Consider the following 27,562-nt stretch of genomic DNA (forward strand, 5'->3'; position numbering starts at 1 on the left):
GCACCTTCTCAGAGCCATAAAAAGATCATTCCATAACCATTCATGGAGGTAGACAGTTATAGGGGAACAGAGCCTGGTGAACCCCTCCAGAGCTGACCTCGAGAACAGCAGTTGTCCCCTTTGGACCAGGCAGAAGAATTCTGTAGGATTTTAAGTCAAAGATGAATTATTTTAGGTACAAGTAACACCACTACCAAGGGGAGATGATCTTATCCTTCAAATAAGAGTAGCCTCTATGCTCTCTCTTTAGGGGTGGCACCATTTCCAAGAACGTCTCTCCCTTTTTGGGATTTATACATGGCTGGGATTGCTACCATTTGCAATTCCAGCTTTTAGGACCTTTTGCACTGTGGTGAAGAGCATGTGAGTTTGTTTGTTCATCTGTTTGGGTGGTTTTGTCTATTAATTTTTTACATAATGTCCTCTGTTATTGTGGCTATTTGCCAACCAGTAATCACTTATGTATGGGCATAATATGGAGCAACCACTCTACCCCCCTGATCCAGAGGGTAGGATAGAAGGGTATCAGTAGCTTAATACAGACCATAGTAAAATAATCCTCAAATGTTTACCATAGGTTTTATGATCCCTTTATACTCATAAGAAAACCTGGCCTGTGCAATAAAGGAAAAATCATCCTTTGTTTTTTTCTTGATGGAAAAACAGAAGATTTTTTTACTTACTAAATGCATTTCATGCATTTATTCAATATTTGCCACTATTTGCATGGCTACATTTGGGAATATTTATCATTAAACTTCTGCTGTAGCTGCAGATGTATGCAAACCAGCTTTAGCTAGTTAGATTAATACTAAGTGCAACAGCATGTACCGTCCAAGAATTTACATGATCTTGGAGAGGAATTCACAGTCCACACAGTGTTCCCTTCAGCTGTACTGATAAAGGTGCCCAGACAAAAGGAAAGGTGGCTGTACTGCAGCAGCACTCACGAGGCATAGCAGGAGGCCTGTGCTACACACTGTGTGAACACTGGACAAATTGGCAGCAACTCTTGAAGGTCGAGTGTGTATTTCTGAAGCTCAGGAACATCTACACAAACTTCCTCTGCGCTTGTGACCACAGTACAGGTCTGCCCCTCGTCCCTCAGGAGTAAAAGTGATGATGGGAGGTCTTCTATCCTGGTACCCCCACTGGGAAGGTGTGCTCCAGATCTCAGGTCAACATCTGCCCCAGCTTCTCCTTCTGTGAAAAGAGACACAAAAGTAGCACTAAACTTCTTAGGTACTAAGTATTCTGAGACACAGGGAAGCACAGCAAAGTGCTGTTTCTAGTAACAGTAGCAGCATTTTGAGGGTTTTTTTAAACAGAACATGGACCACAGAGAGAAAGAGTGAAATAACATCTTTTGTCATTATCAGGGCGTGTGGTGAAAGAGGTTGGTTCAGTGGGACAGTACAAAGCACCCAGCAATAAGTCAGTGCTTCGGTCCTGCTGTGCTCTGGGACAGGCTGCCAGCACAGAGAGCTGTTCTATGTGGGTTTCAAATTGCACCTGCTACACGTGGCAAAGGTATCAGAGATACTAAAGCCAGTGTTGTTTTAGATAGATGACACTTTCTGAATAATGTATAGGTTAAAAAATGCACTCCACTCCTTTACAAATAGTCATCCACGAACTAATGGAGGCAGGACATACATAGGAACAATTTCAATGATTTCAACTGTACATCGTAACAGTCCCATGATCTGTATATTTGGTGTAACATATATTTCTAATAATACAATTTCTAATAATAAAATTTCAGTAAAAGACACCCCAAATAAGAAAAAAACCCATTTCATTCTCACTCATTGCCTTTGAACTTTAAATTACTGAACAAATTAAAGTCAAAACTTACATTTCAGTGTTTTTATTTTAAACCAAGAAATTTCCTAAAAGAAATTACAAGCTTACTCTTTCTGAATTAACTGTAATTTCATTATTTAAAATAATCTTTTGAAGTTTCTACAACCCAAATATTACATGATTGTACCAAAGCATCAAAAGTAGAAATTGTCTAAATATAGACAGGATTACTATTTATTCAAATCTGGCCAAGTCGTTAAAATAATTTGATTCATACATATTAATGATAGATATCTGGATGATTATTAATATCCAACAATACTGCTTCTCATAAAATACTAGATGATAAAGTTATCTAATAGATCATGCAGAATGATAAATAAAATATGTAAAGCTCTGCTAGGAAAATGAAACACATAGGAGATAGGAGCTTTATTCCTGCACCAAGATATAAAATATTTATGTGAGAAAAAAAATGTTGTTAACATTGTTATTAAGACCTTTCACTCTAAATGTGCTATTTTCAGTACTGGGATTCTATACTAATTGCCTAATTTTCACTGACTGCCATCAGAAACATATTCTTTTTTTTTTTAAATCAACTTTATTATATATTATATTATATATGATTGAAGCATTTGGCTTCAGCTTGTACTAGCTCTTTCAAAAAATATGAATATATTTATAACTTTTGGCATTACTGGAGGGCATTATTCTACAAATTAAGTTTACAGCTGGTAGCATTTTTCCATAATGAATTATTGATTAATTATTCCAGCTATTGCCTGTCCTCACTCCAGCACCAAGCACTGCTTACTGCACTGCTAAGTCAGCCCTTGCTAGAGCTCTTCCTTGGACTGCTTCCCCGAACGCCACATTCCTGTCAGTTTTCACCTCTTTACTCTTGTCACCATCTTCCACAGGAATCATACACGCTCTTCCCTGCTTAACACACGATGGTGAATCACAAACATGTTCCAACATAATACTCCTGGCACTTATTAGAAGAGCATTTGCATTTACATTGCTTCCTAACAACCTTTATAAATTATTGCCTTGCCTTGAAATTAATAGTCATTGTGGATAATGTTTATGTGGCTCAGCCTTCTTCATCCTTCAGTCACCATTTAGATCTGTTCAAAGCATATGGGGATGTGTGGGTGTGTACTTAAGTGAATGTTTCTCTGCTGTGCATACATATCCTGGCAGAGCACATTCACACCTATATCATAATGTGACAAGTACTAGGTACCAATTTAAATGGATAGAATCAGCTTTAAGTTCAGTGAATTCTATAAAAGTCGGTATTTTTGTTACTTACAAATCAGTGATACCAGACTCCATCGATTTGTGTTCCATCTATTCTTCCAGGAAGAGACCATCCAGTAACTGGAATAAAAGAGTCTTAAAATCTAATTTTACTCTATCCAAAGAAAGCATATCCCAGGTAGATGGACACTGAGTTAAGCTACCAAGGTGGTCTAAGCTTATAGTGAAATTGTTTTGGCCATTCTGGACAATTTAATGACATTATGCCTGACCTTGTGAGTGCAGAGCTCCTCACTGTATTCAAAGATTACCCTTAACAGATCATAAAAAAGTTACACACCTCAGGTTCAAAACACTATTATGGCCAAATTTGTTTCGCAGACTCTACAATCTCTGTCAATGTCAGCAGTGAAAATTAAGGCTCTCTATTCCTTTCCTTTTGTAATGAACTTAATACAAAGAGATCCCTTTTTCCACTGTAACCTTCAGCTTCTGTACAAATGCATAATGATAAATTCAATGATTAAATTCAGTTGGAGCAAGAAATCCTCCAGTAACACAAGAACAGAGACATGAAGGACCAGACAAAAATAAGCGGTACTGCACTCAAGCAGTCACTAGCTCTGAGGTAGAAGTTTACACAATGTATTCCTTGTGTTTCTTGGATCTAAGACAGCAATAACTTATCACTTTCCCTCAGGGTTTTTATGTTAATTTTGTTATTTGTTTCATTTATGTAACAGATACTCATAATACTCTTTAAACATTCAGCAGCTATCTGTGATAAACACCATCTTCCTACTCCTGCAACAACTGATTTGTGCTGAGAACACTCACCATTGCCTTCTTGTGCCACTGGTGGAAAAACATGGGAACACTCTGCCTGTTTCACTTTTTCTTTCTAGAAAAAAAAATTAAAATAAGAAGAAAAAGCCTCTGTCTTTGTTGCTGTGCTTAGCAGAGCAAGTAGCAGAGGGAAGTTGCAGTTGAAGATCTGTAGCCAACCAAGTATATCTTGTAAATAATTTTCTAGGTCAGGAAGAGAAACTGAGATGTGGGAAGTAATTGGACAGAAAGAGGTAGTTGAGGACAGAAAGAGGTAGTTGAGACTAACGCTTTGTGGCAAATAAATGACCCTCTGGAAGATGTAACTTTTGAAAAACACAGGAACTCACCAAGATTTCGTTGGAGGAAACTATTTTTTAAAATTTTTTATTTTATTGATTTTTTTATTAGCCACTTACAAGACTGCTGACATATGCTGGCACCTGACTGGCATGAGGGCTCTGTGCACTGCCACAGTAACCGCAGTCCTGCTATCCATATTTAATCTCTCCTCCTTCAGCTCAAGCTAGCTGGAATGGAGACAGTCCTGTGTATTTAGCCTTTGGGATAAGGAAGTCTTGAAATTCTTCACAAGTACCCTCCTGCAAATAAACTGGAGGGTGGAGATTGGCATCCACATGCTCTTGTTTGTGCTCAAGCCGCGTTCATATGAGGAAGCAGATTCTTCAGTGGGAGAAGAGCTGGGCTGGATCATTCTCCTGCTTCACTGTACCTTTTTTTTACAGCCCAGGTCCTCAACAGATTAAAGGTCCTCAGCTGTCTTTCAATGAGACTAACAAAATTCTGATAGTTTTAAAAAGCTAAGGACCCTCTCCCTGTCTCTAATCCCTGCTGGGCTTTTAGGGAGTTCTCACAGTGCTGCCACAGAGGATGGTCTCTAGCTAAAAGAAAAAAGAATGCACTGTTTGAAACCCTCAGAGAGAGACACCTCTCTGACTTGCACTCAGCTGTGCCCCAGGAAGAGCTGCCTGACGAAAAACAAAACCATCTTGGCCCTGTTTGCCCAATGGCGACATCTGTGTCTTGTTAGCAACGCAGGAACTGTTAAAACAGTTCTTCTCTCAGGTGGAAGTGAGCTGTATAACTTCATTCCGTTGATGTGAGTAGCTAACAATGTTGCCTCGAGCCTTTGCATTACTACTGCATTCAGGTATGAACTTAGGTTCCTCTTGCTGTGGAGCAGAGGAGTTGAAGAACGGGAGAAAAATTCAGCTTTAATCAATCTGCCTTGGTCCCTTGTGTTACAAAAATACTCTCAGTGCCCCAGAAGTCGAGTATTTGAATGGATATTTTGTTTATTTTCAGACTTTCTGAAGTTTTATTTGAAGTACCTGCAATCCTTAACCCACACTCATCACTAATATACTCTCAGTGAGGGTCCCTCTCACCTTATGTGTGAATCTCTGACCCAGATAGTGGGTTGATACTCCTTGTCAATGTAAATACAATCAGTTAAAAACATGTATCAGCAGATCTTCAAAGTGCAAAAGGCGGCCTTTCAAGCAAAAAATTCTTACCTTTTTTTTTTTTTTTTTTTTTCTTAAATCATCAATAATGCTACAGCTATTCAGTTCATTTGAATTTGGAGACCAATACTGAAGTTAGGGGAAGTATTTTACTACTGTGGTAAGATCTTAAAAGATTTGTGCATGTGGCAATTGAGTTGCATTTCACTTTGTGGGAGCCTCAAGCCTGAAGGTTCCAAGGCTGATTTTGTGGAAAATAAGAAAGGAATTTTTAGGTGAATGAAGATGTGATAGCATTTGAGAAAAATTTGACTATGGTGGACTGGACCCATTCTGCAGTGCTTGCAGACCTTTGTTTTAGGAAATTTTTAAGAGAAATAAAAGTACTGAAGATATCCAAAGCAATATAGAGCTTTGAGCTATTCACTAAAATACCTCATGGTATGAGCACATGTATGTCTTTTCTTCAAAACCATGCAGGTAAGTCATGGCCCTGAAAAAGCATCTCTTAACCCTAAACCTAAATGATTAAGGTTAAATTATATGGTATCTCCATCTTCTAGTGGACATTTGCAACCCTTTTGAAGGCAACTGAAAATACTTAATTGGCCTAGATGCACTTACTTGCACAATTATAAAGTGAAATAAGGTAGCTGGCATTAAAGGCTAAGGATGTAGGAACCATAAAAATGTGATAACTTGTTCCACTTGTAATTTCCCTTAAGAAAAATTTCATTAATTTACGTGCCCATCATTTTCCTGAATTTACCTGAAACACTGTATAGTAGTCATCAAACCATCAAACTTTTCCCTTTTCTCCACAGTACTTTTTGGGCCTGATACCTTTCCCAGGGAAACAAGAGGGAAATAAGATGGAATGTCAAAGTATTCTGGAAAAAAAATAAGAAACTTTTTGGGGGTTAAAAAAGCATGAGTAGTTTATACCATTCCAATCTTTCACCCTGCTGTACGCAGCACCAACCATGCAGTCCTACCTGACACACCAGAGTTCAGTTACAACATCTTTCCTGAGATGCTGCAGTCCTTCATTCAATCAACAAAACTATGCAAGTATTCAATCAGTGGGGAAAAAAACATAATCTGAAAGAAAACAAAGCTGTGTCAAAAAATAGGGAAGATAGAACAGAATTAAAATATACACTTGCTTTAGCCTGTCAAGCTTTACCCTCCTCAGGACTTGGGCTAGACAGGCTATTTGCAACCTATTTAGCCAGAAAGCATAAAGTAGGTGTCTGTGGAGCAAACCCTCCTGCCTGTAGACTCCCCCAGCTCGGCCCTGCTGATTTATTCTGAAGTGCCTCACCATCTCACAGCTTTATCAACTATTCCTTATGGGGCCAAGTTGGCTACTGTTTTCCGAGCCACTTTTTCCAGCTACCTGTGCAGGCCCTAAGGCCCACTGAGGTTACAAAGACCTTAAATGATGATTATCAGACAGCCTTCGAGGTCTTGCCAACCTAGTTTAGAAACCATAGTGGCCCTGGCCAGGTCATGTGTGCTGGTCAGCACTGGACACTTCCACTGGCTTGGTCAAGCATGCCAGTGTAGTCATGCCAGTAGAAGCTCAGTGCGAATACATCATTATAAAGACATCTTTTATGGCTACAGCTTATTTCAGCCTCCTCACAAGGATTTTCAGTGGAAGAGAGCTCATACTGTGACTGTTCAGGTTACTGGAGTGTTTTAATTATAATCATGCAGTTAAAGCAGAGGAAAAAAATAATCCTGTACTGTCCTTTCAACTGAGAAGGCATTTTTCATCATTCTTCCTATAATCATTTCCCTCTGTTTTGAAGAATGGTTTGAGGCAAGTGCTCCAAATCTTCTATCAAATTTGAGTTTCTTTGACGATCCCTGTAGGCTCCAGTTCTGCCTGTTCTATTAATTGAAGCTTAGTGCAGTAGCATATTTGGCCTCATAAATTTTAGAAATGCTGCATTTTTATCTAGTAGTACTATAACCTGAGTTACATTTTAATTTTTGATGTCACTAATCACTTCTTTCATGGGGGAAGACATGTTGCCATGGTGAAGTCTTTTAATTTGTTTTTTTCATAGCACACTTCACAGAAGAACATTAGGAAAGTGTAAATAATTCCTTTCTTTATAATGCTTGCTGTTCTATACATCTTTGAACAAGTTACTAACATGTGTCCCTCCTTGTTGTAAAGCATATAACAAAACTCATGCACCTACCTTGTGGGGGTGTTTTGGGGGCTGGAGCTTGTAAAGCCCTTTTGAGGATGAAAAGCATTATATGAGTATTGAGCACTAATCTCGGCCATGTGGACAAGCCGCGCACTTCGAAGTAAAAACCTTTCTAATAACATCCATCTGCATCTTGAATACAAGAAAGAAATTGTAAGACAGCCTGTCAATGATCAAGGCTTTTTCATGCAGCTCACCCTACTGTTTGGCAGCTGGCCAGCTCAGAGAGCCTACAGAGGAAAATGGCTCCGAAGGAAAAAATGTGCATGTTAAGCAGAGGACAGCTTTTGTGAAGGGTGAGAAAAAAACAAGACAAATACCCTTGAATGCCAGAGTGCTCTCTGGTACATGAAGGAATGAAGTCAGACGAACTGTAAGGAAGAAACTACAGTAGGCAGGAGCCTCCTCTTCTCACTAAAGATAACTCAAGCCTGTTTGCATTAATCTGGTAAAATAAAACACATTTCTACTTCAGGACCAAGACTGCTTTACATTAAGGATGTTTCTTTGTAGAAAGGCTAGGAGAAGTCAGGGAAGGATTTATTTGGAACTGCAGCACCTAAACCAACCAAGAATGCATGTCAGCCTTCAAAACTATTAATAACATCATAAAGTCTTTCAAAATAGTTTGTGAGGCAATGCAGTAGGACCTGAGCATGCTGATGGGGATCTGAGCAGCTCTTCTTCAGGGGTACTGATGCCGACCTTTTTCTTCAGTGGGACTTAACTCACTGGCAAAGGCACTTTAGCTCAGTGCACTGGCTCCCTTCTGTTACAAGCCCCTGTGCAGAGTCATCAGCAAATTATTTTGCCTGATACATATATACACACACACACACACACACATGTATGTATCCAATGTCAGAATTAGCCCCCTTACTTCCTCTCACCAGTCATCTACGGATTCATTTCACTCAAGCTGTGCTCCAGCTGTACAGCATTGCAGTGCTGCAACAAACATATGGAGTTTCAGCTAATAGTTCTCCTCACTTCCTACAGGCATTTAGTCTCTCTTTTTCCCTACAATGCTTTGTGCACTACCTCAGATGCAGCAGAATTTAATTAAAGTAAAATATGGAGGAATTAAATTAATAACAAGAAAATCTTAATCTATCATCCCACTTTTAGAGAATTTTGTGAAGAAGGATTCCCAGTCCTCCATTAAAATGTTTACCTGCAAGAGATTCCTCCTCTAATAAATCATTATTTACATTTAGATAGTACCTTTCATTCTGACAGCTTGTCTTTACTGAAAAGTTGATTCCAGCCATGACTCCTGTGTAGCTTTTCATTCAAATTCCTGCCATATAGAAAGAGTCCAAAACTAAATATTTAAGCAGCTTTTAATTCACATTATCTTGCCACAGATCAATTTAGCATAACTCATCAACTGCTAACATGATCAATAATTAATGTGGCTGCAGGTCATCTACTTCAGAGTTCTGTTAGTCCTTGTTACATTGTCCTGCAGTTCCCCCATGGAGAACAGGCCAGCTCTTCCACAGCTCCCTGGAGTGAAATCCATAGAGGAGCTCAGTCCACTGAAAAAAGAAATAAAAAAAACCCAAGGAACCAAACCAGTTTTAAAAAGCCTCAAACCCCACACCAAAGCAAAAGACTTTGAATGTGCTCTTAGATGTGTTCAGGATCCAACCAATGAGCCCTGGTGAATTTTCCTACTGTGGTGTATTGTGTTACTAACCCCAACATTTGATTTCCTGACCTCCCCCTCTCCTCAGCAGGGATGGCAGAAGAGCACATGTCCACATCTCAGCTGTTCTAGTCCAGGGCCTGGCATCTTGAGCCAAAATCTTTGCAGCTGAAATTGAGATACCACACTCTGGACTGAAACAAAACTATTCACCTAGGTGGGAGATATATGTTTCTCATTTTGAAGCTATTTTAAAATAAAATGAGCAACCAAGCCTACATAGATAGAAAATGCAGAGCATGTGCTGCCTCATATCTCCCTCCATATCTGAAACAGACCTCCCCAACAAGACAGCTTATTTGTTAGGCTTGGGGAAGCCTTTTTGTCTACCATGTGGCTGCCTCGAAACTGCATGTACTTCTGCAATGTTTTTTACTGACTTTGCTGTTCTTGTTGCTGCTGAAAATCATAAATGTGATTTAATCTGCAGTACAATGACACAGCAGCTGTATTTTCCCATCTTCTATCTTTCTGTGATTTATTAGGCTTTTTCTACACAGAGTACAAGCATGCCAACTAGAAGGGTGGTCTTTTACTTTGAGAACTGTGGACCACCATCAATTGTGGAAGAAGTTTGCATAGCATAAATGCAGACAACAAAAATAAAGGCTACCCCCCACTTCTTGTATGAAAATCAGTAGCAACATAAGCACACCAAACAAGCATGGCATCGCTTGTGTAAATATGACATCTCTTCAACTGCACTGCTATTTTCAATAGCTACACTTTTTCATGAAGACAAGGGCTGGAGGATGAAATCAGCCTTCTAGACTACCTGTGTGTGCTGTCTCACAGTGGCAAGGTAGCCCAGCACAGCATTGCAGATGACAACAGGAGGCTGTGACCAAGCCCTGGACGTGCCTGGCAGAGGCTGGGTGCACTCCCAGCCCTGCATGACAGAGCATGAAAAAATCTGGCTTGTGGGAAAGGGAGGAGGAATGAAAATGGGAAACCAGACTGGGAAGAGGAAGAGAGACTGAGGCAAGTCACACTGGGAGGAGCAGCTGTAGGGTCAAGAGAAGACAACAATGAAATGTTGATGAACAAGTAACCCTTGGTGATTCAAAGTCATTGTCCACCAGCTCATTTCTTACTCAGAAGATCAGCATGTACCAGTGGGCATGCACAGACAGGCACTGCCAATCAAATGCTCTGAAACTGCCCTGTAGGGATGTTTGGGAAAAAGAAAACTATTAAGGTAACAATAGAGACACTTCAGTACAAAAACCAGAGCTGCCACATATGTTTAACTAGAGTGTAAGGAATGCTTGATTATTCATTGATTAGAAGTGTCTTTGAGTTGTGGCTGGAAATCTCTTTCTGAGCATTTTTAATATTATATGTAGTATTGCTGAAGCATTGAGGATTTGTATTGTGTCATACCAGTCCCTTTAGATTCGCACACACAGAAGTGGCTTGTGCCCTAAGGTGGTTGCAAGTGATAAAAAAATCAGGAGACAACAGATGGAACCAGCAGCTGGAGGACTGGCAGAAATCAAGGCATCTCTGACAGGCGTGCCAGACAGATTTTTGTTTGGGGCTCCTTTGTTCCATATCTTTTGCCAGCACCGAAAAAACCCAAATCTCAATAGAATTACTCTATGAATCATAGAAAAAGTAACTCTAGAAAAAGACCTGCATGTTCTCACTCAGATCAATTTCCTGGAGTGGAAGACCCTGAAGAGCCACAGGTGCTGCCCAGGATCCACCTTTTTGGACAAAGACCCCCTGAAGCATCAAATAGCATCTGAAACCCAAAAAGTCAGGGTCTCTACAACTCCAGTTTCCTGAAGACAAACCATTTAATTGTCAGTGGGCAGTCTCCAGCAGACTTATTAAATGCAGGGAAACAGACGTGGGCCTCACTTGGAGCCAGCTCTCCAAGGGCACCTGCAGGGGCTGCTTGCCCAGGGCTGCCACCCTGGCACAGTGTGGGGGCCAGGCCAGGCCAGCACCAGGGGCTCCCACAGGCAAGGGACTGCCGTGTCACAGCACACCAGGGGAGGAGCAGGCAGCCACTGTGGTGATGGGCACACAGCCTTCTGCCCCACTGCAGCAGGGGCTGCACGCTCCCAGCACAGAGCATCAAGGGGAGGCACTCGGGGAGTTGGGCATGGTGCTGGGGCCTGGGTGCCCTCGGCACAGCTGGGATGCTGCTTCAGCCTGGAGCAGGACTGCAGGTGCCAGGGACACAGGGAAAGGGCAGGGACACAGGGAAAGGGCAGGGACACTTTGCTGTGCACCTGCACTGCCAGCATCTGTCCAGTGGGCCCCGGTTAAACACGACAGATTGGTGATTAAAGTGTAGGCAGCACAGTAAAGGGAGATTAAGCAGTGACACAAAATGTGTATTACATTGTGCTATAGTCTTCGTTTCATGACAGTCTGACGCCTAAAAAGAAAAAACATAATTTTGATTACATTTTTTGTATTAAGTAGCTGGGTATTTTTCAGCCACGAGGGATTATTTATTGTCTACTAGGCACATAAAGGCATGCACACCTAGGGACAGCAACATGAACAGGATGTTTTTTCAATGTGGAAGCTTTTATGCCTTGCCCAGCAGTTCTCATTCATTACTTAAAAGCGAGCCCTGCGCCTCCATATTGAAGAAAAAGCCCTGGCAGTGTTCAAGGGGAAAATGAGGTTCTGCTCCAGGGGCTGAATGAAAACCTCCTGCTGGGCATCAGCAAGAATTTCTCAGGGCTTCTAGTTAAAAGCAGCTTCAGAGGTGTTATCCTACTACAGTTCCATTTGAATTTCAAATGTACAAGTGTAAATGAGCAGAACCCAGAATATAATTGATGGGCTAGCAAAAATATGTACCTTTATTAAAACAATTTTTATGTGTTTTGGAATCTGCTTTTATATTATAGTGATGGCCTGTGTATAGACTCATGCTAATAATGATTTTATTTAGCCACTGATACATTTCAGTGTACTTGTATCTTATAATATTTAAAAAACAATTGTACAAATTGTACTTCAATAGTCTATTTCTTTCTTAAATACCAAAATACTACAACCAATATCTGGATAGCAGAAATTGAACTGTAATACAGTATATGTGCTCCAGTAGCACTGAATGTATGAGTATGTGCTCTTCAAGTTATACACAGCAGTAGCTTCTACTATTGAGGTACAAGTCACAGGAATATAAAATCAGCAGTTTGGGGTCAGATTGAGAATTCATATCATCTAATATCCTTGCTAGAATTTCTCTTAAGTCTCATTCACAGCTTTTTACCTTGCAACTCCTTTGTGCCAAAAGGTGACTCAATTTAGCTAGAGACTGTGTGAAAAAAATAATTCCCTTTGATATTTAAATATGTTTCTAGGAATTTAATTCTAGGTTTTGGCTTATGAAATGTTGCAAATGCTCCTTATTCATCTTCAGAAAGGTCATTATTTAACAGCTCTCTGCCACACCCTTTTCAGTCATTTCTGAGAGACAACAGAACATTTCTATCAATTTTCTGAAAAAAAAGGAAGTCAAATACGTTGATTTTGATTCTAGATTACCATTGGTTTTCAGTTGTTAAGATTAACAGAATGGCACAGGTAGATAAGTACATCCATCAACCCCTTTCTTTATCTTTTCTCCTCTTAACAGATCATTTCATGAGATTGAGAAGAGTGGGGAATCAGAACCACACAGGATATTCAAGACATAGGTGTAGCAGGAACATATTCAGTGGCACAATATCTGCAGGTTATGCTGAATTTCTTGTTCACTAAAAGCCAACATGACACTGTCCCCACTGCTTGTCAGAAGGAGCACACAGTGGTAGAATTGCATGGTGTAAGTTGTATAAAATGCACCCAGAGATGAAAACAGCCTGTCAGTTTACCTACTCAACTCTTCTCCAGAATTGTTATACCATTAAAAAAATTGAACAAATTTCAGAAAAAATGTCAAGTTGGATAGCCTTATTTCAATCCAACTGCTGTGCTACATGCTGTCCTAAGAGGTTTTTCTGCCAAAGAGCTTTTCTACCCTGCTTTCTATCTAATATCATGGTAAGGCTGCTGTTATTCTCAGTAGATGGTGGATTACTCTCTCCTAAGAGCATAGGTTTTCTGTAGAAAGCACTTTTCCTGAGAAACTTATCTTGGGAAGTGCTTTGGACTCTTCTTGCTGACTGTCTTTAATCCAATAATGTCACTACAGTATTGTGTGACACAGGCATCACTCCTGAGAAAGATTTGTGCCAGGCAATTCTGAGGCAAGAGGAATAGTCAAGGTTATTTTTAAAGCACCAGAAGTAACTTAATCTCGGCAACATAACCACTAATTAAGAATGCACAGCTTGCTATTAGTGACACTGATACCTTGTAAAAGGAAAAGTAAAATTCACCTGCTTATTTATAGAGTTCTGTTGCATGTAGTGAAACAAGTGTGTTATTGCAGATTTACAAGTTAGCAAGTGGTTCATAATTAGCATATTATTCATATGCAGAGTAGGACTCTTTAGATAAAGAACCAAACATCTATGTTCAAAGTTCCTAATATTCCAGATAGGTTTATGCTTACTGTTCCATTTCCAGTGGTTTAAAGATAAGAAGATTATTTTTTTAAATCCCTTAAATAATTCCTTAAAAATAAAATGGGATTTATTTACTCAATACTATCTGTAAGCTTCTTGGTTCTGATTTCAACAAAATATATGACTGCCTTGTCATGATCTAATTTTTAAAATATAATGCACTCACATACCTCTACAGCTGTGTCCTAGAATTTCTACTGATCTTATGATCCAACTGAAGACCCTAAGGTCAGAAGGGGCTTGACCTTCTTATACAACCTCAGAAACCATCTTCTCAAGGAAGCAAGGACAGTAAACTAAGTAATAAACCTGACCAAGCAGGACTTATTCACTATATCATTTCTCTTATTCTCAGAGAGCATTCTGATTAACTGCTTGAAAGACTGTTAGCAGCTGGCAGGAAGGTAGAGCTTGTTTTTATTTCTTGTGCACTTTTCCAGCCTCAGGCTCTTAATGAAATTTAGGAAAATAATGATAAACTAATAAAAGCAGAGTTAAATAGTGCTCGAAGTACAGTGCAGGTGATACAGCTCAGTTACCTTTTGAAGATATCTAAATGGGGTATTAAAAGAACACTTCTTGTGTTTCAAGGGCCCCACTCTTTCTGTCTTCACAACTTACAGGTAAAAAAGGAAAGTGCTAAAGAAGAGCCATGACTATACACAAGTCTGAACTATCCTGTTCTATGCAAGTGCCACAACTGATGCGTTATTTGTGATAACACACATATGTGTTATATGTGATGTCAGAGACTCCAGAAGACTCAAACCATCCTCCTGCAGCAGCCTTCATCTGCTGGTGGCTGTAGCCCCTGGTTTGCACAGAGTGCCCCCAGGGATCCAAAGGCACTCAGGTCTCTGTGCCTGCCATGGGAGCAGTGCCCTGGCTGCACTGCTCCTCGGGACAACGCCAGCTCCGCACTCCTGACCTTCAGCCACTTGTTCTCATCTCACACCGTTTGTTTTGGCACAACTGTTTCTTCCCAAGGCACCCCCTGAGGCCACATGGAAAATGAGATCAGTGAACTGGTCTGTGTTAAAAATAAACCATGAAAAAACCCCAAAACATTTAACCAGGTGTTTGAGGAGCAGTTGTTTCAGTGCTCTTGGCACCCCAGGCAGGCAGGTGGAGGGGCTGGAACTGGCAGTGCTGCAAGGAAATGGCACATGGCATCCCATCCAGCACTGGTGCCTCTTGTTAGGTGATGGCCTCAGGGTAGCTCTCAGAAGGTGGATTCCTACACCAGGCAGCTGAACACTGTGACTACAGGGATATATTCAGGAAGCTGAATATACCTAGGTATATTTTTCCCTAAACACAGGCAAAAAACAAAGGGAAAAAACAGCAGAGAGATGCAGGAACTGTTGACACTATGTTGTCCCTGATGAGTGGAGAGATTATTTGTATTTGGAGCAATGAAATTATAGTCTGTAAGAGAAGAACAGCTTTTCATTATTTCTTTATTTTTTTTTTTTTAAACTAATATTTAGCACTTTGTCTGGCTTGGCTTAGGAATTTTAAAACATAATAGAAAACCTTCTTATCAGTGACTTAGAATCACAAGTCCTAGGGCTCTGCTTTCTGAGCAGCTCTCTCTTCCTGCAAAATTATAGAGTACCTTCAGCTTGTGTGGAAATTAATAGGTTCTGTTGTAAACACATGTCTAGGGCCCGCTTATGCTTTTCATTAAGCCATCATGAAATAGCTATTGCTAGATAACACCAGCTGTGGCCTTTTTATCCTGGAAAGCAATTGGGATGCTTTGGTTAAACTGGAACCAGGAACTCCAGAAAAATAAAAGTCCACACATGGAATTAATTTGAAAAGAGTTAATCAGAGAAATACCAAGTACAACTCATGGTATTTGCCATATATTTATGTGGTTTAAGTTAGGTTAAAGATCTCAGGGTGACAGGGCAAATTTTGGCCTTTATACTCTGAAACTTTACACAAAATATGCACAACTATATTCACCACGAGTAGCAATCCCTACCTCCAGCTTCAGCTGGTCACATTAATGCCATATGGAAGTTACTGTTTGGCCAGAAGAATGTACCATTCCTGTTGCTGTTGAGGGAGTAGGAGATTCCCTAAAGGGTGTTGTATGTTTAAGCAATGGGTCTGTATTTAGTAATGATTCGGTTCTGTGCTTTTAAACATGCCCTGCTACCATATGTGCTTACTGGGGAATAAGACTGCTCAGATTTATATGATTACTTATTTACATTAGTATAAATGCAATTTAATGTCCTAGTTTATAATTAATGTTTCAGGAGTAACAGTGAAACAAAAGGAAAACCAGTCTCAGTGTTATTGAAATAATTGTCATTCTTACTATCATCTCTTCCATTCATCATTCTGGGAATATACCCACAGCTTTCTCCAAAAGCTTGATCAAATAAATATGTCCTTCACTGTGCCTGGAGAATCAGTGCATCTGGACCCAGCTAGGGAGCACACTGCAGAGATTTCAAGCCTGCACAGTGTGTGAACTGCCAGCACTGCTCCTCTTTATCTGACCAAGAATAGCCTGTTCAAACGCCTTTGCTAAGCCAAAACTGTTGAGAGGCAGTCAGTCCCTTGGGAATTCAGCCAGGGTTTTTCCCAATGACAGATATAGTCTATCTTCATCCTTATTAATGCAACATTTATAATTGATTTCTTTTGTTTACCCTTTCCCTTCCTTCTGCAAGGAAGAACAAAAGTCTAAACTTTGCTTTCTGTATGACAAACATGAGGGAATTCCTTACAGAACATAAATCACACAGTGGGATGCACTGAGAGACCGCTTGTCTTTCTATTAAATTACAATTCAATTTCTACCAGTTATTGAAATACATTGTTTCTTCTGAAGCCCAGATAGAAAAACAACACATGTAATTAGTGTGGATTCTTCTCTGAAAAGGTGAATGTACAGTTACAGGACAGTTCAGACTACAGAGGTGAAAAATAGTGAACCTGATGGAAAAATCAGGACACAAATCCAAGCTGTATTTTCTCCCACAGCAAAGTTGGTTTTAGAGGTTCCTGCTTTTCATTATTTTATTATTTTATTTTATTATTGCACCTATGGCACAGTTCGCTGCCTCTGCACTTGTGCTAATGTGACTGTTTTGAGGCTGTGCTGTAAACTGGATTAGTCAAACAATCTTAGGAAGATTTCTCCACAATCTCTAAATAACACTGGAAAAGGCTATAAGTTAGCAAGACCCTTTAATGAAGAGGCCTTGGAAACACACTGTGCATCAGCTATTAACCCAGAGAAGTGCACTCAGGTAGTACCTGCTCCTCAGAGCTCAGCTGCTGATTATAGGATGCTGGAAATATGGATATGATGTTAAAAGAAGCATTGTATGGATTTCTCATACTTAAATTTTAGCCCCATGCTGAATAGGACTGAATCCTAAGATGGCCTTCCCTGTTAATGCAACACAGTCAAAGCAAAATTGTTGACCTTTACTGAGAGGCTGGTCTGACCCTGAACTGTATTGGAGTGGTCTTTGTCTTAATTGTCTCTGCACCCAGTAATATATTTTCAGTTAATATGCATCATGAGAAAACAAATGGCTTGGAAATTAAGCCCTTACCTAGGAATAGGAGACAAGTATTATCTATAGTTGAAAATTAAGTATGATTAACTGAGAAACTTAGAAACTATTCTGGTTCTAAAATACTTCACAAAAAAGTTCCTATCTGCTCCTGTTTTGCTTCACCCATATTCAAGAGCAGCTCCATGTGAAATCTCAGCCTCCTGTTTTGCAATTTTGTTTTTATTTTGTGATAACTATGATAGTTTGGAGGATGATTTTTTTAATTTTTTTTTCAGACTCTGGATCAATACAGCTCTACTACCTAAAGCAGTAGTATAAATATCAGTAAACCAGCAGGGAATTTATTTAAATCTCTAGCAGCAATGAAGTCATCTGGCATCATCAGATGCTGCTCCAGTAGGAGACTTTCTCAGCATATTTATATTTTTCCTTTTAACTAAAAAAGTGGCTTGTGGCTTTTACAAAGGCCTGAATCCACACTATGTTTTAAATTCTCTCTGTGTGACAAAGCTTTAGGGCAGTGCAGAAGGAAATCCGGGTGCTGTCCAAAGAAAGACCTCTGCTCCACAATAATGGTGCAATATTTCTAGAACTTTGCATTTTGTCACAAATATTTCCTCCTCAGCTGGAAATCTGTGTGAGGTTTGTCTGGCTAAATTATGTTCAAAGGCTGAATCATTATAAATTCCCAGTTATAGAAGTGATGATGGGAATGGTAACAAGATTGTGCCTCTCAGAGAATCAAGGTCTCCACAACTCGGTCTTACTAAATTTGGGATATCTCTCTTGAAGCTATTATCCAAGTGCTTTATAATAACCATTAAGGCAAAAATCTGCCTTTGTGTGCTGTCAAGCTCTAGCAACCCTCAGTTTTGGCAGTAAAAATATCAATACTTATCTCGGGCTGTAAATTGATGCTACAGAGACTTTGGTGATTTATGAGTTCCCGTAACACCCTCGTCCTGTCAGCACAGGGCAGAGACACAGCTCGCAATCACCAGCCTTCAGGTTAAGTTTCTAGCTCTCTGTGTTGCTAAAAAAAAGACCTGCTTTACTTTTTATATTTAGTCCATCCAGACCCTTAAGAGCACAGGGCTCCTTGCAAAGACACCATGGCCTGTGTTCCACTGAGCAGGAAGCAGTGCTGCAGAGGCTGCTGCTGAACCTGAGCAGGAGTGAAACTCTGAGGTAAGCTCTGTGCCTTACCCTCCAGCCTCCTCTCTTGCTACCAAAGAAAACTCAGGTGCTCAGGCTGGGTGGGATTTGTGAGGTTTTCCAACCAGATGTGCCACCAGCAATGCAGAGTACAGCTTCATTTTGCTTGTGCTACACTGTGCCTTCTGGGTGTGCAACTGATCAGCCCAAACAGCATCTCATACCATAAATCCAGACCTTGTCATAACTCTGCACTAAAATTCCTTGTAGATGCATCTGTGGCTGACATGGAAAGTCTTTTAAAATCCTTGGGTTTTTTAATTCAAAATGACTTTGTATTCTATATTTTAAATTGACATCGAGATAAATTAAATTTAATTCAAGTGACTTTAATTGTGGATTAGAATAAAATAATGGAATCTAATTTAGTAAACCAAATCTACTTTAAATTCATATCTTTAGCCAATACATTTTCATTTCCTGAACATGTTTATATAAATAGAACTGAAAGCACCATTTCAACAGGTAGACACCCAATGAAAAAGGACAAAAAGTTGCTTTTTATGAGGCAACTAATTTGTTTCATGGCACATCGCTTTTTCAATTGCCAGATTTTTAGAGGAGGAAAAAGGATGATGTGACCCCCCTCACTGGTGGAGATGCACTCTAACAAAAGTTGTAACGACTACAATGTTCTTGCAAAGTGGCACAGCTATATAAAATTGTTGTTCTATAGGTAAGATAAATGAAAATAAAGCATACTAAAACAGGGTAGTAGCCAAAATAATTTAAATAGTGAGTTTCTCTGACTTCTCTGTCTTTAGGCCCAGATATTATACATGATTACAGAACAAGGAAGCCTGCACATACTCCCTCCACAGGAAAGACATCTCCAAGGACAGGCAGCACCAGCAATGCCAATTATTTGTGGTGCCCAGCCCCCATCCCTCATATGTGTTATCTCACAAACATCACTGCCCTGGCAAAACTGGGTAGTGTGTGAGGAAACTCAGCCACTTCACCAGCAAACGTTTCTAGAGTGGAGCACAGATTAAGGTGAGAAGGTCTTTGTCTGTGAAATTACCTGAGAGTTTCAGAAGGTAGAAAAAAGGTTTTGCTCTGCTTTGCATTTTCATTCTGAATCATTCTCATGGCCAAGGTTAATCACGGAATAAGGAAGGAAGAAGAGAGAATACAGAGGTTAGGTTAGAAACCAAAGCAAGCTACATGGCATCATACAGTGCCTGATTTCAAGGGGTCTGTGTGGCTGTGGGCTGCATTTTCCCACATGACTAGAGCAGACAGAGATGCAGCAGGAGCTGTTTGAGGAAGCGAGGTCTAATGTGATATGAGCCATGAAGTGATCCCGCCTGGATGATTCCCAAACACGGCGGAGACACACAAAGCATCAGGTTTGCAGCCTCTGTGTGACCAGAATCCCAGAGGGTTTGTATGCTCACAGATGCTTACAGACCCTGGTAATTATGCAAACCTGTCATGTTAGTCAGCCTCATGCAGAACATGGGGCGCAGAAGTCGATAACAGGCTTCACACACCCTAATTTTTTTCCCATTCCACTTGTCCTAGTCTTTGTTTTGAGCTTCCCTCACATCTAGTTACAACTGAATTCGTATTTGCAATAGGTTATCACAAAAAGTCCTACAGCTTGATTCCTGAAATAATTTAAATGTATATGTGTGAATATGACATACACCACATTTTTCCTTACAGATATGCATGCAAATTCACATGTGGTGATTTGGCTGTATTTAACATTGTTGTGTTTACAGCACAGTAGTTTTAGAAGCCCATAATAGGCTAGGATTTTGATTTATTTAGGGCTCTATGAAAAAATACTAGCATTTCTTTTTCTTAAACAAGCTTTTTCAACAGTTAAGGTGCTCTTACAAAATGTTGCAGCGCGTGTACATTGAACACCGTATATTCATCCAAGTATGCCCTTCTTAAAACACCAAAAATAGAGCAAGTATGTAAGTTATTCATGGGTTTTTCCTGTTATACACCATGTTGAAAACAGACATAATTCATTAAGTGGACACAGTGAGGGGAAGGGAAATTTGCTCTCTTGGGAGCAAATGAGCCTGCTTGGCAGGGAGGAGGCTTCCCAAGGACAGAGCTGGAAGACTGCTAGGAAAAGAAAGCAGAAATAAGAAATCTAGGGAGCTGGAAAACTGTGGTATAATTGGGATTAGAAAGATGCATAGAACAGCAGATGCACAGGTTCCTGAAGTAAAAGAAAGAAAAATAATTTTGGGGAGCTAAAGGACATTGTATAACATTTGCTGTAACCCAGGAACTTGGTGAAAGAGCAGGAGTGAATTTCGAAGTGAGGACCCATGCCCCATGGACCAAGTAAGCAGGTTAAGTGTGTGTACAAACCTGTCAGAGTCTGGTTTCAGCCTCAGTTTTCCGCAGTTATAAAATTTGCCTTGACTTATATCAGCTCATAGAAAACTCAGTTTTTGAGCTTAACTGGTCTTTCATGCTTCCTGAAGACCTTTGAAGGAAAGCTGTAGGGGTAAATTGACTTTGTAACTGACCAGGAGTCCCCTCAAGTAGAAAAGCCACAGGCTTTTCACAGCCACAGGGTGATCAGCTCTAAACAGCTGCTCTTTTTCGGTCCTCATGGGCATCTGGTGTTCTCTTCCCAAACACACAAGAGATTATCTCCTCCCCCTACCTTTCCCAGGGGGAAGAAGAGCAAGACAGAGGGGTAGACTTCCTTATTTGATCCTTCCACTGCATGCAGAGAAGAGAAAGAGAAGAAACTCCCCCTGTTTGTTTTCCTCCTACTCACAAGCAAAGGAATATATTTGGTAACAGGATAAGAAAGAGCTGCAGGTAGAAGTGTAATAAGCTGATGGAGCTAATTGACTGAGCTAACTACCACTGAAAATAAGAACCCTAACTGCAGCAGACCTCTTTGAAAGGAACTGATATCTGGTACAGAACTGATGAATGTTTAATTTCTAGGGGCTGGTCCTTTGTGACTTAATGTTATGCAGGGAGACAAAAGTCAGCAGCATTCAGACCCTCTGAAGCCTCCTTTGATCCCTCAGTATATCCATTTTGCATACCTGTATACCACCTTTGTAGGTGAAACTCTGAATCTTCATTGATAATTTCCTTGCAAAGTCTGTACAGGGAAGAGGTACACTGTGCATCCTGTATTGACCAGCATCTCCTGACATTACTCAAGAAACATTTCCTGCTGAAATTAATCCAGTGCGAGTCCAAGTTAGGAAAACACAAATAAGGGTTCACATGTATGTCTTGCATGTGTGAATAACCTCCATGAGGAGGTGTGTGTGTGTGTTATACCTGTACACTGTATTCGTGATACTGCTTTTCTGAATGTAACTAAGTGCACCCAAATCCTTCTTGTTCCTACCAAAACAGCAGCAGTGCAGAGTACTAAGGGGAAATTTGCACCTTGTGCAGAGCTGTGTGTAGTTAGGGAGCAGCAGCCTTTTGGGAAAGCGTAGTCCAGTGTGAGTAGGTGCATCCTGGGGCACTGCCGTGTGCCAACACACAGTCTGGATTTCAGCAGCAGAGGAGGGAGATGTAAGGTGTCTCTCAATTACAGGAGAAGCTGCTGCATAAAACATACTGCCACAGCCTGACATCCTGCAGCTCTGGCCATGAGAGAGGCCAGCAACAGCTGAGCTCTGCAGAGGCGACCAGAAGCCCTCCTGCCTTGCCCCCTGCCCCCTATGCGGCAAAGGAAAGTTAAATTTAGCATACTGGTACAGGGGTTTTTCCATTATCAGCTATCTATTCATAAATGAACCCTCAGTATTCAATGGGGTTTCTTTTTACAGTCTATAGATTTTATGGCCTACTTTTTACTTCCAAGTGGGCTTTTTCTAGTACTAAAATGGATCTGAACCATTTTCTTCATGTAAAATCAATAGCAGACATAGATTCCAGGTCTCTCTTAAATATCTAAGCATCAACAAATTTCACTACTCTCATTTTAGATCTGCAGCTATTGCTCTCACCAGAGATTAAAATAAAAACAATTTAAGCTGCTTAGTGAAGTTAAATAGCTTTTAGAACAATTTATTAGGAAAATAAAACTTGTAGCTCATGATTTATCATATGATCTTTAACGAATTTTAAGATAAAACACAGTACTTATATTTACTCTACAAAACAGATACACTGTTGAGATAATCTAACCAAGCGTGTTTAAGACACCCAGACTTAGTAGAATAATGCTTTCAAACATATTGTACAAAGTGGTAATTCTTGGCTCACAGAGCTTCTGCCAGTGTTAACACCCCCAAATTTTTGAAAGTGAAAGCAGACTGCATGCTGAACAAGGGCCCTAATGCTGTCACCATAGAGATGACACTTTGCAACCCTTATTTGTCTCCTTGATTGCACCAAACAAGTGCACTCTCTCTGTAGACAAATGCTTTTGGTTTCTTGAGTATCATTTCTCTAGATGATGCTTTAAATAATGTCTTTGTAGAGACATAAATATTATTTTGTAGTGCGGTGAAATTTACATAATAAAGAATACAGTGGCTCTTCTGATAGAAGACAGACAAGAATCAGTTCGAATAAATGCAGAGAAAATTCATTTGTTAAAACAGAGCCAGGACAGTCTCTTTGTCAGCACAATCAAGGATGAAAGAACCTGCTATTTGTGTTTGGCCAGTCGATTTGAAAACAAAGGAGAGAAAATATTTTTCATAAACTAAACCAAAAATATTTTTCTAGCATTGGAAAACCAAAACCACTCATGTTTCCTTCAAAACAGAAAAAAAAAAAGACATTTTAAATTGTTTTTTACAACACCTTTCTTTTTTCCCATTTGAAAGTTCTGCAAAATTCAACTCAAATTCATAAATAGCAGGAGCTGTTTTCCTGTAAATTTAAAAAAATACAAAAAATAATCACCCAGCCCTATTCCAAAATAGCCAGAATGAAAATCAGTGCAGTGCAAAAGGGCCATGCATTCCCACCTCCAAGGCTTCCATTCTGTGCAATCCCTCCACAAGAAGCCCTCGCCCTCACTCTCCACCAACCCCACACTGAGCAATTGCTGCAGGGAAGCAATTTCCCTGGTCAGTGAAGTGCCATCCACATTTGTAGGTCTGCCCAAGTGCTTTGCTACTGAGAGCAAAGAAAATGACAGCTGGTAGCAAAAGTCACCCTTCATTTTAATTTTAAAACAATAACAGGCATCAACACAAAGTTTGTGTGTCTGGGCTGAGCGTATTTAGGCCTGAGCAGGTTGCATGGTGAGGTCTGCTGCTCAGCAATGCCTGTGGAGCTCATCTGCTCTGTGCAACTGCAGCTGTCTTCCCCAGCCTTGACAAGCACAACACTGGACCCAAGGAGCAGAAGTCCTTAAGATACTGATTAAAAGGGGTATTTTGCCTCTTTTTCTGGCTTTTACTCTGGTTTCTTCTGTCTTGAGCTTGTTTCCATGACAGCCAGGGCCATAAAACCAAAACCCCTTAAAATGCCAACTTGATTAAGCTTTTATCAAATTATAACAATCTAAATGCATTCACAGAGATAAGACCTGTCCTGAGACAGAAAGCTCTGCACTGTGACCCATGGATCAAATCCAGCCCAGAGGACAGCCTGCCTGCCCTGCCACACCTAATGGCCACGGTGGGGCAGAGGAGCTGAAGGCAGATAATCTGCTCTTCCCAAATACTGCCTACCTTGGGAGGAAGGAGCTGCTGGCTCAGCTAATAGACCCTCAGCCTCAACACTGCTCCATGCCACTCACCACCCTGTCTGGGCTGCAGGTGTTTAATAGCCACTGATTTCAGAAGCTGATTATCTAATTGCTCTGTCATGTCAGCTTTGACCTCATGCTCGGCCCAAATCCCCCAGCCTTTGGTGTTGATGGCATTTTCTAGAAATAGTCAGGCTGCCTGTCCAGACAAGGAAAGGCAGGCATGAGGTAGGTGGTGTCAGGGACTTGAGCTTTTGACCCTGAAGGCAATATGGATTCAGCTGATTTGAAGCACTTGACTCTGTGAACTTGAGCCTGAACACACACAGCTGGTCCAGAGGGGGTAGATAAGATCACTGGAGCTGTATTTTGAGCTGCATAGGCAGAAGTGACCTGGGAGCTTAACACCCCACCCTGATCAGGAATCATCTCTCTTTACTGCAAATGGCACAGTGGAATCAAACCAAATCAAATTTTTGTCAGTATTTTGTCGTTGTTCCTTTTACTAGAGTTTGTGCAGTGAATTGCTTATGTCTGACAAACACAGAAAAGCTTTGGTTTATTTCCACTGACATGTCTGAGAAACAGAGTTGCTATAAGCTCCCCTTATCTCCCAAAATGCTTTATAAAGGTAAAAAAAAAAAATAAAAAAATCAGCCCACAAAAATCCACCCACCAAAAAACATAACCCTTACTGGTTGCTGTGATGGACATCCCAGTGCAGGCTGCCTTGCTGTCCCCAGCTTTGTCAGCTGAGCCAGCTCAGGGGGCAGCTGTGGGGGAGCCAGTCTTCAGTGCTCAGCACAGGAAAAAGGGTCTGGGTCCCCCTCTGTGCTGTGGGTTGCTGTGACAGCCACAGAAGTTCTGGCAAGTCCTTCTCTATCTGAATGAGCATCTCCATCTGCGTTCCTGAATCCAAGCACCAATGTCAACCCAGCTGTCTCCTCATGATGTTTCTAATTGGGCTGTGATACCTGCAGGAGAGAAATCCAATTTTCTCTTGCAGCAGAAGCATCCCTGATGCTCAGACTTGTTAGTCCCCAAACGGACCTTTTTCAGACTTTAACTGGGAACAGGTATGCTTATATTTGTAAGTGCATGTCTAAATTCTTCAGCAGTTGAAATAGGCCACCAGACACATACAATTGTTTTAGTACCATCCTAAGGAAAACCTAGAGAAAGAGAAGTAGCAGGGATGAAGGGAAGGACAGCTGTGAATGGGTTGACAAACTGGAGGGCATGGGTCAGCTTGAAGGGTGATACTGCTTTTCTGAATGTATAAAGCTACACTGTAAGTATAGCTTGAGCAAATCTGAATTGACTTGAGTTCTGTGGGATAAGGAAAAAGAAATTGCCTGAACAATTGTCAGTGCTTAATCTATGTCTGATGTGCTGTTTGATTGCACAGGACCTGAACAATTACACTGAGCAAGTAAGATGAAAAGCAGAGAACTCAGGGAGAACAATCAAGCCACCCTGTTCTGTTGAGTCTCTGATTCAGCTATTTGTAGCAATTCTTTTACCAACATATGGTCCAAGTCCTGTCTGCAGATAAGCATGACAGGAATTCAAATAAAGACTACTCAAAGTGTTGCTGACAAACACATACATTGCACTGCTGCTTCTCTCCCCAAGATAAATGTAATACATGTGGTTATCTCACTCAAGCAAGTTAAGTTTAAAATACAGTTTATTACTGAAAACTGAACCTTGACTTATTTACAGTGATATTTGCTATCCTGGCTGTATTTGTATCCCATGACCTCAGCGGTACAGTCTGTCATGAACTTTGGATCTTATCCTGCTTCTGTTTTCCGTTTGTGACCTTTAGATGCATTTCAAAGAATCCCTTACTTTTTCAGCTACTCTTCCTCTGCTTAAAAACTCTGTAGGGGAGGCATTTCTCTAACTGACACTTTATTACCTCTTTAGATTTATTTTTTTTTCAAATTTTAAAGGAGTAATCCCCTGCCAAGCCCACTGCCTCTGCAACATTTGCACGATGTGGAAGCAGCTAGTGATTGTCATTTTTCACCTTCTCTAGTTTCATAGTCACAACTCTGTCTGAATCACCCAGATGGAAATGGACCTAGTCTTCTTTCCCAGTATTATTGGAGGGTGTCACCTATTTGTTAAGGCTAACATTGTACCACATTTCTGTTTCTCTTTGGCAGAGCATGATGATCTGACAGGCTGCTGAAGATGAAGCAACACATTGGTACCAAAGTCCATGGTAACCACTCATTAATTTTGCAATATTTGCTCTGATTAGTGCCCTACAAGGAGCTACTCTGAAAATCCCTGAATAGGCAAATTATTGGCATACTTGACTTTGAAGTTCAACAGATCTAATGAAATCCTACCACTGGCACCCACTGCTGCAGAAAACCATTGAGAATAAAGTATTTAGCTGATATTTTGTCATACATCCATAGAAGTATTCCAGAGTTAAACTACAATACATTTTAAGCAGCTAAAAGAGCTCTCTAGAGAATATTTAATCCCTTTTGAAGAGAGAGCACTCTTTTACAGAACCCCATTTCCTTTCTCAATGAGAATTAATTTTGCCAGTTATTTTGATTAATACACCTTGAAAGAAATCTCATGTTTATAAACTAATAATCATCTGCAGCTAGGAATGTATTCCAGAAATTGGAGAGGGGCAGTAGAAAAAGGCCTTATGAGAATGGCAGAGCTCTTCCACCAAACCATGCATGTGCAAAGAACTTACACCATGCCAGCAAAACATGAGTGCAAGAATTTACCACAACCAGAAGTCTTTACTGCTGAGGCATTCATAATGTAGGTAAAATACAGAGCTGTGAAACGAACTAGGGGCATTTATAAAGAAGGACTGCCCAAGGAGTTTCACTGTATCTTCTCACCTTTCCCCAAAAATAACCACTGGGAAATACAGTATGTTAATGTTTGCAGGGCAGTGGCCTCCACTGGAAAGTGAGAAATGCCCACATTTCCTAGAACTTGCCTGGGAAGCAGCAGGTGATGACTGAAGTGCCTTCACAGTCACAGCAGGTCTCCAAACATGCCCAGCTGCTCCCAGGGCCATGGAAAGGTGTCCAGCTCTTGCTCAGCAGATGTGACCACATCTCTGCATTGCCTCAGATGTGCTGCAGGAGAGGGCAAGGCCATGCAGACAGACACACAGACACAGCTCTGCTAACCTCTGTATGCTGCCAGCAGCAGCTGCTGCCCTCAGGACTGTGCTTTCCTTCACAGTGATCCACAGCACAAGGAGCTCTC

General features: G+C 40.6%; 1 long non-coding RNA gene across 3 annotated transcripts; it reads right to left on the reverse strand.

Moving 5' to 3' along the window:
- Positions 1 to 670: 670 nt before the first annotated feature.
- LOC111927873 (uncharacterized) lies at positions 671 to 27,562 on the reverse strand. Of its 3 annotated transcripts, none has more exons than XR_015286974.1 (5): positions 27,288 to 27,562; positions 6,383 to 6,488; positions 3,913 to 3,976; positions 3,128 to 3,195; positions 671 to 1,203 (listed from the first exon to the last, which is right to left on the reverse strand). It is a non-coding gene; the product is annotated as an uncharacterized LOC111927873 (long non-coding RNA). The 3 variants fall into 3 exon arrangements; XR_002863801.2 differs by lacking the exon at positions 27,288 to 27,562 and adding an exon at positions 7,604 to 7,676; XR_002863799.2 differs by lacking the exons at positions 3,913 to 3,976; positions 6,383 to 6,488; positions 27,288 to 27,562 and having other exon boundaries at positions 3,128 to 3,641.

This window comes from Cyanistes caeruleus, chromosome 5, assembly GCF_971803275.1.
Source record: "Cyanistes caeruleus chromosome 5, bCyaCae1.hap1.1, whole genome shotgun sequence".
NCBI lineage: Eukaryota > Metazoa > Chordata > Aves > Passeriformes > Paridae > Cyanistes > Cyanistes caeruleus.